This window comes from Mus caroli, unplaced genomic scaffold (genome assembly GCF_978045245.1).
Source record: "Mus caroli unplaced genomic scaffold, Mus_caroli_1 scaffold_11, whole genome shotgun sequence".
In the NCBI taxonomy this organism is placed as follows: domain Eukaryota; kingdom Metazoa; phylum Chordata; class Mammalia; order Rodentia; family Muridae; genus Mus; species Mus caroli.
The window spans coordinates 84,284,998-84,293,998 of record NW_028227266.1 but is presented as its reverse complement, the minus strand read 5'-3'; positions in this window follow the sequence as shown (position 1 = coordinate 84,293,998).

Genomic DNA, 9,001 nt, shown 5'->3' with positions numbered 1-9,001 from the left:
TTCTTGGTTGTCAACTTGACTATATTTGGAATGAACTACAATCCAGAATTGGAAGGCTCACCAGTGACCCTTATCTGGAGGCTTGGAGATCCTTATCTGGATCTTGTTATGGAGATCTTGAGACATAGTGGCTCTGGATTCCAGAAGATTAAATCTCCGAGTTTAAGGAGATTTAATCTGGGCTACACCTTTCATCTGGGATTAAAGGTGTGGTGGAACACACCTTTAATCTGGGCTACACCTTCTGCTGGAGACAATATAAGGACATTGGAAGAAGGGAGTCTGGCTCTTGCTCCTGCGCCTGCTTGCTGTGTGAGACTGAGTAACTGCTAGATCCTTGGACTTCCATTCACAGCTGCGACTGAACCATTATTGGGAATTGGGCTGCCGACTGTAAGTCATCAATAAATTCTTTACTATATAGAGACTACCCATAAGTTCTGTGACTCTAGAGAACCCTGACTAATACATGGGGTTACTGATGTCTTTGGCACTTGGATAGGCAGGAAGTTCATTGGTTGAACCCAACCATAGGTCAGTAGAGATGCTTGAATCTAGAAAGGGAAATGGCACCAGAGACTTAGGGTAAAGATCTTAGGAGGCAAAATAGCACTCACCCTTTGGCAACATGTGCTCTTTTCCTGGATCCCTTCATGAGGAAGTTTCAGCCTGGAACATTATACATACTGTGTGTGTGTGTGTGGGGGGGGGGTGTTTCCAAAGCCTCTGCACTCACTCTGGGCTCTCATAGGAATTTACTCAGTAACCAAGTCTTTGGGGGAAAGATAGACAGGAAGAAGGATAATCAGAACGAAAGCCAAGTTCACAAAAGTCACTTAGAGAATTTAACTTCTTCCGTAGCCAAACCCACAGTTGATGACGTCATTCGGCATACGGCCTAGCACGTGTGTTTTTCTGTAATTCCCAGAGCTGACTCACTGTGTTCAGTCATAAATATTCTTTGGACTTTAATGTTCTCACCTGTAAAATAGGGATAATAGTACCAGTCACATGGGTCACATGTAAGGAAGTTGTTTTGAAAGGACTTTGTGACTTTTCCCCCCAAGTAGAATTTATATGTCTTTATGGTCTTAGTAGTAGTGTTCAGCAAAGAAACACACGGGCAAGCAATTTTCTGAAACATTACCACTACTTTCCTGGCGTTATATACATAGCAAATATTTTATTTAAGTTAGATGAAAAATGCTCCCAGGTTTTTGTGGGTTTTTTTTTTTGCATAGTTTCAATACACTTCTTTTTGTGACTTGCTACAAAAATTGCTTCGTTTTGATGCTTTGCTTCATCTAGTTTCTGTTGGATTGTTGATATTTAAGTAGGTTTTACTTATAGTCATACCTCAGCATAACTGAATAACATAACTGAAGCATCTGTTCTGACACAATCTTCTTCACTTGAATCTGAATTATTTTATAACTATATAATTAATTGATTGATTACATTAATTGCTTGTATCTTCCCTTAATGAATTATAGTGTCTAAGAGGTCACAGATTTCTCTTTTGTTCAATGGCCCAACCCTAGCATCTAGGACATCACCTGGCTGAGAACCCTGGTTACATGATTCCCTTGAGTAATGCACAATTTGATTCTAGCTCCTCAATCTTCCAGATCATAGTTGAGGTTTGACTTTAGGAATTTGGGCTCATCTAGCTTAAATCCAACCACCCAGCCACATTTCCATCTTTCTGTTCTTCTTGCTTTCTTCCTGCACATCTTTCTCCTTCTTTCTCACATTCAATGGCACTGGTTCTTAACCTGGGAGTCGAATATCATATATCCTGAATATCAGATATTTACATTACAATTCATAACAGTAGCAAAATTAGAGTTATAAAGTAGCAATGAGATAACTCTATCTCATTTATATTTTTATGGTCAGGGATCACCACAATAAAAAATACTTTATTAACAGATTTGTAGCATTAGGAAGGTTGAGAACCACTGTTCTATGGGCTTCTGGTTTGGCTAAACTTTTTCTTTCTACTGCTACATCAAGTTTAGTTTTGGTACATTCTTCTATTAGTTGTGATTCTCTGGTGAGATGCTACCATAATCTGATGAATCATTTATCTGAAAGTAATTATGGAAGTTCAAATACTACATACAAATGGCCACCAAGGTTTCAGATGAAGCCATGTGTATGAATATATAAATACTGAATTGATGCTTCTTGGAGTCACATGCTATAAAGGGGTTCTTCTAGAAGCAGCAGAGCACTCATGTTACTGATGTTATTATGCAGTCTTTTAATTTTCCAATTCATTTAAATTGTTGCTTACGATGATGTAGCCCATCATCTACAGTTCCTTCCCCATTGGATGAGTCATTCATTGATCTTTTAAAACAAAACAAAACAGATGTGGGCAATGGAGAAGTCAGGGAAAGTGAAAAAAAATGGAGAGAAAAAGAATTTTGATATCAAGGTATATGTGCTATGGTTTTTACTTCTTAAAGGTGTAGAGACAAGACTCTTGGTTTCCTTTGGGAAAATCAAAGTAGTGATGATACAAACTTGACTTAAGTTGTATGCTTTGACTAAAGTATTTGCATTTCTATTCATTTATTGCAGTTATTTATTTAACTAAAAAATATATGTTTATACACACACATGCACACACAAATATCAGGTTAGAACAAAAATAATGCAATAGAAATAATGGGAATATTGAATATTTAGAGTTAAAAGGGGATTATACTTGAATTATTTGATTTTGTATTTTTAAGTCTTACAATAACATTTATTACATTTTTTGTATACAAAATACAAAAATAGTTTGTGTTTTTGCCATAACCCCCCCCCTTTTTTGTGTGTGAGTCACTCAACAAACATGACTGAGTACCTTGCAAACACAAGGCATTGTGCCTAATGCTATACAGTTGGAGACAACGACAAATGGGCAGGAGCTTCTGTCTCTGACAATATTAAATGTTCATATCTTTCAAAAACTTTCTCCAAGCCTCAATTTGCAAAGTTAAACAAACAAATACAACTGACATTAAGACAAGTCATGTTTCTTAAGTCACACTGCCTATAGATGGCAGGACCAGAATTCAGAGCTGTGGCATTAAAGACATGTTATTGGAACCAAACTGCCTTCAAGGGATCTGAACTCTTAGAGCTGCCACCATCCCCTTCCTAGGCACAGAAGGAAAGAGACAGACAAACAGAAACAGGGGGGATCGTTATAAAGATTGGACCATGTGATTGTGAAGAATGACAGATCCAAAATCTACAAGATGGGTCTGGCACAGCAGAGACCCAGGGAAGAGTTGCACCCTGGAAAGACACCCTGAAAGAAGATCTTTTTCATCCTCAGTTCTTCTTGTTTTGTTGAGATCTCAACTGAATAGATTAAGCTCAAATGGAAGGTAGTCTGCATTGCTGACATATTCCTTGATTAAAGTCTCACTGTTATTCAAAACATTGCCTTTCCAGAATCAGGTTTGTGCAAATATCTCATTAGCACGGCTTAGCCAAACTGATATACATTGGTATATATTCCTTTTCATAAAGTGAGATTAGGAAATGTCTGATGAAGGCACAAGGAAAAAAAATCTGAAGTCCCACAGATTTAGAGTCAAGATGGTCAGAAGTGGTCTTCTCTGGGTCTCTTTTCCTCTGGTTTGCTCTGCCTCTTCCTTCAGAGAGAAAACCTCACCACACAGCACACTTACCCCTTTGACTCAAGACACAGGGATGTCCAAACTTCTGATAATTACAATGTGATTTACAAATGTATGGGGATTCATTCAAGCTGTTTAGGGATGCATATGGACCACGAGACACAGGTTGGATGGATACACCTCCTAGAATAGAATGTATGCCTCCATGCAGTTGTATTAAGAGGGAAAGTCTCCATTGTTTTCTTTTCCCTGAAGTTTGCTTTTTTTTTTTTTTTTTTTTTTTTAATTTTCCTAACTTGACTAGAATTTAGACACTTAAGGTTGGAGTGAGAAGTGGAGAAAAAAAATATCTGCTTCAAATATAAAAATATCTGTATAATTCTGTTTTCTCTTAATTTCATGTTACATGTTCTTAGTTGGAACTTGTGTAGGAGCCAGAGGAGTGGAAAAGAAAGAAAAAGACAGGAATTGTGGCAGAGGAACAGCCTGGATGCTGTCACCGCCTACCCTGATTGCTAGATGGCACTTCACCCAATCCCTAGGCTTTCCCCAACCTCAAGCTTTCCCATCCACTTTCCTTGGGCTCACTGTTCATAGCCTTGTTGAGTTGCTAAGCTCTATTTTTGCACATGGTAATTCCATGTTAATAATTATCTACGTCCAGTATCTTCCCCTCCACCCTATCAAACAAACCTCGAACCACTGAGCCATTAGTACTATTGTAAGTATAGATATTTGATTAAAAGCATGGACTTTGAAGTCATGGACTCGCCTGCTCCAGTATTATGCAGCTCTGGCCTCAGTCCTCTTATCTGTAAAATTGGGATTGTGTTGATACTGATGGAGTAGGCCAATTGAAAACAACAGGTGAAGCAGTTGAAGAGAAGCCTTGCTACAGCATCTGTCAATAAACAAACCCTCAATGTTTGGCAGCTGTTCTTTCTGTTTGTCTGGCGTGGTTTCTTTCTTCCTAATGCTAATTATTTGAGTATAGGGGATGTAAAGATAAAAACAAGTGATAAACAGAGACAATACAGTTACTTATCTGGGAATAACTGGAGTTATTTACTGTGTTAGTTATCATGGAAGAGAGAGTTGACCGCAACCAGGTAAGGGAAGGAGAGAATATTAACATTTACCTGTGAGGCTCAACAGCAGGCACACAGTGATGATCTTGGTTACTTAATTTAATGTGCTTGGAAAACAGGCTTTTTGTGGCTATATTCAGGAACTTCATTTTGTTTTCTTGGAAGTAACATTCCTTTAGACAGGGCCCATCTTCTAGACATACTTTATTATCTTACAAAGAAAATATCACATGCTCACAAATACTTACCAACTTGTCTGTCCCACTATCCATGAATTCACACTCTTTGTTATACTTTATAAGGGAATAACAACATTTCAAAGAAGCAAATGATTACATATGTCTTTCCTATTCTTAAATATAGCAAATAGCAGTGGAATAAAACCCCTAAGAAATGGAGATGGGCAGTCTGATTATCCAGTCTTCCTAAAGAAATATTCTCAAGATTGCATATATGTACGTTATTTAAAAGATGTGCATATATGTACATCTTTTTTTGAATCTCAGTTTCTTTTTTTAATTAGATATTTTCTTTATTTTCATTTAAAATGCTATCCCCTTTCCTAGTTTCCACTCTGAAAATTCCCTATCCCTTTAAGAAACATATGGTAAAAGTAATGGGAGTCCTTGACCAGTGTGAGCCAGAACTCGAAGGTAAGACCCATTGTTGAACACAACACATACTTTGGATACAGAGCTGTCAGAACTTGAGCTAGTAATGTCTTCGAAGCCTCCTCCTTGATGGCTAGCTCTCAGAGTACCTGAATGTGGTATTCAAGCTGATGAGGGAAAAAAGTAATCAATGGTTCAACAGGAACAATGACCAGCCCAGTAAGATATCCCCAACAGTGCAATAATGGCACTTATACCTTGGGGGTAACCAACTGCTGTCTAATTGGTGCTATGAACATAACCAACTATGCATGCCTGGAGAGATCATATGATACAAGTGATCAATCTAATTCTGCTATTTTCCTACAACAATATAGCTTCTAACTGTATTTAAATCTTGATCATCACACCAACTGTGACCCCATGTTGCTGGACTAAAATTCCTCTATACATGTACATATGAATGAGAGTACATGGACTCAGTAAGTAATGTGTATGTATGTGTAATAATAATAATAATAATAATAATAATAGAATATTAATTTTAGAGGGAGTGAAGGCACATGGGAAGATCTGAAGAAATAGAAATGATAAAAATAGAGTATATTTATGTATGAAATTATCAAAAAAACTTAAACTAAAATAAGAAATGGGTTTTACAGTGTTTGAGTGCTTAAAATATCTTGAGTGTAGTCTAATTGTAGGGAAACAGGGAGAGGTAAAAATGATGACTTTTATCTTGGAATGGCAGGTGATATCTTTTGGGGCAATTTCATGTTTTCAAATTTTATAGTTGTGTCTCACTGTACAAAAGGAAGTGGAACCATTTCTTTTCAAGCTAAATTCATTTCTAAGGACTGTGACTGTGTGTCTAGGCCTGTTATAACATTCTCGTTTTATCTAACATAGTCCTTGTAGTTAAAGAAGCATTATAAAGGCTTCAGTTTTGCTGCTTTGCTTTAGCTAGGACTATAAAACAAACCAGGAAGCTAAACCTCTCCCAGAGTGTAAGAGAAAAAAAAAAGCCCATACCACAAAAAGTCATCGGAAGCAAAACTGAGCCTTGTTTGAAATCAAGTAAGTCAAGCAATAACAAGATTACAGTGAGGAAAACAATACAACTAGGTTATGAGTTTTACATGTAAACAAATTCTGGGTTTCAAATATAGAACCACTCATTCCATCTCATGGGTTTCCTGTGATTCTAATAGTTAGGTCACTACTTGTTGCTTTATTATTCAGGAGGTACACACAGTTCATGATGTGTATAAGACTTGAGATATTTGCAGTTCCCCTTGCTCTGATCCAGGGCATTATTTGAAAAACATAAAAAGAAAAATGGCATTCATTTGTCTGCATTAGATCTGTCTGATGTGTGTCTCCTGATGGGCACTGGTAATCAAGGACAGCAAAGGGGAAGCCCTCTCTCATCTCCATGACTACCATACAGAGAACGATCGGTGTACCTCACCTACTGAAAGCACATGTGATGTGCAGACAGCTTCTCTCCTTGACAGTTTATTAGATTCTGCTCTGTAAGTCGTAGCTGTAAATCTGTTGGCAGCACTGAAGTTTCTGACTTGAATGCATAATTACATTTATAAAATCATGTTCTCCATTTCAAGAAGCATAGGCAACCAAGTGTGTGTTGATTTTCTAATATGAATTTGTTTTTGAGTTAGCTGGAAAATTGCTGTGATTTGAGCCTTTAATACATATGAATTCGTAAACACCAGTTCCCTTAATCTATAGTCCTTATTTACTCCCTCCCTATTTCTGTTTAAAAGCTTTGAAGGTTTTTATGTCAAATTACATGAAACATTTATTAACCTTGTAGATTTGTGAAAGTGCCTTTTGTTATTAGATATTCTAGAGATTTATGGAAGCAGAAGTTCTGTAATTAATCAGGATTCCCTGTTCTGTTGCTACAGTGTTAGTGAATTGGTTCCCAGTAGGAGATTTAATAGACAGACATTCAATTTAAGAATGGGCTGGACGCATCAAAGGGATTAAGCTTGAATGCTTTTAATCCTTGCAACTCAAACAAAGAGAGAATATTCTTGCACAATGAACTGCATCAAGTGTGTGGGGAGGTCAGCAAATGGTAATTGTGGTACATCAGCTTAATAGCAGGCTGTATAGCCCAGCCATTTACAAAGGCACAGCCAGAAACACAGCCTGGGAAATTAGCAGCTTTTAAACCCTAGGACTTGAGTAAAACAACTACAAGTGTTATTTTGAAAAGTCTAGACTCTGTAACTCCCATACTGTCAGAGACAACACAGATAAGACTTCAGGTTAAAACTCTCTGTCAAGAATAGCAGAGTAGTCTAAGCTGCATCCTCTGTTCCAAGACTCATGGCAGACACTCATCTTCTACTGCATCCCTCTTCTCCCAATAAATATGCATCTGAGTTTAATGGATTTGCTGATGAGCCTCCAAGTCAAACAGCCACCGTCCTTTTAGGTGTTCTGCTTTTCCTCCTAACAGAGATCATCATAGCCAAGTTTTTTGTCTATTATAGAAGGGAGCCACTGAGGCAGGGCTTGGTTTCTGGAATGGGGTTGTAGAATTGGCACTTAATTTATAGAATTTTCCAGCACAAAAATCTTGGGTTTGGATCTTTATTTTATTTTTTTATTTTAATTTTTAGAAATTCAAAAGAAATTAAATTCAGTTTCTTTTCTGTTTTAACTAGTGCTTTTTATTTATTATAATTATTGGTATGTTAGAATCTAATTATGCTGTTGTCTGTTTGCTCTCTATATTGTTTGTTCTTTTTGTTTCCTTTCCCCTGACTTTCTGTGGGTTACATGACTCACTTTTAGAATTGTGGTTTGTTTCAATGTTATATTGTTAATGTATCTATTTTTTTATAACATAACAATCCCCTTTTCAGAATCCTAGGAATTCTGTATATATGCATATGTGGATACATAACACAGCCCTTACTTCAAATAGAATAAAAAAGACTTTATTCTAAAGCTACATGTAAATAATCATGCAGGAGCATAGATTCAGGCTATCCCAAATTCTATGTTCCAATATAGTAATAGATAGGTTCATGAAGGTTTTTAGAGTAACAGAATGAAGAAAGTCATAAATGAAGACCCATTTAAAATACATTAGTGGGAACATCAGGCAGTCAGGTTATAACAAGGAAGAAAACTCTCAGTGAACCCTTTGGTTGGAGGAAGCTAGTGGTATGATTGTATATTATTTGGAATATTAGATCATCACAGTGGTGGGGAAGGGATGGCTCTGAAGAGGACTAAGGAAAGATAAATTGTGATTGTGTCCCGGACTTACAACATCCCAACCTGTCCACCATCACTGAAGTTCTAATCAGTTAACATTGCAGAAGGTTCACTGTAAGGTACAGTTCCTCTCCTAAAAGAGCTTTTGCTCACGCTGATGCCCAACCAGCTGCAACATTTCAAACCTTCATCCTATTGTGGATAACCACCTCATGGAAACTGTATCATGGAGTCCCCACTTCAATTAACCCTTGGCTTCACTTGTATTCTAACACTTGTCTAGATCATCTATATCAGAGGGAGGGGGCAGAGAACAATGGGGTTATCTGGTGATGACCTCTTGACCCTCTATCTTCTAGGGAGTACTGGGAACTCTATTAACATTACATTAGACATGGAT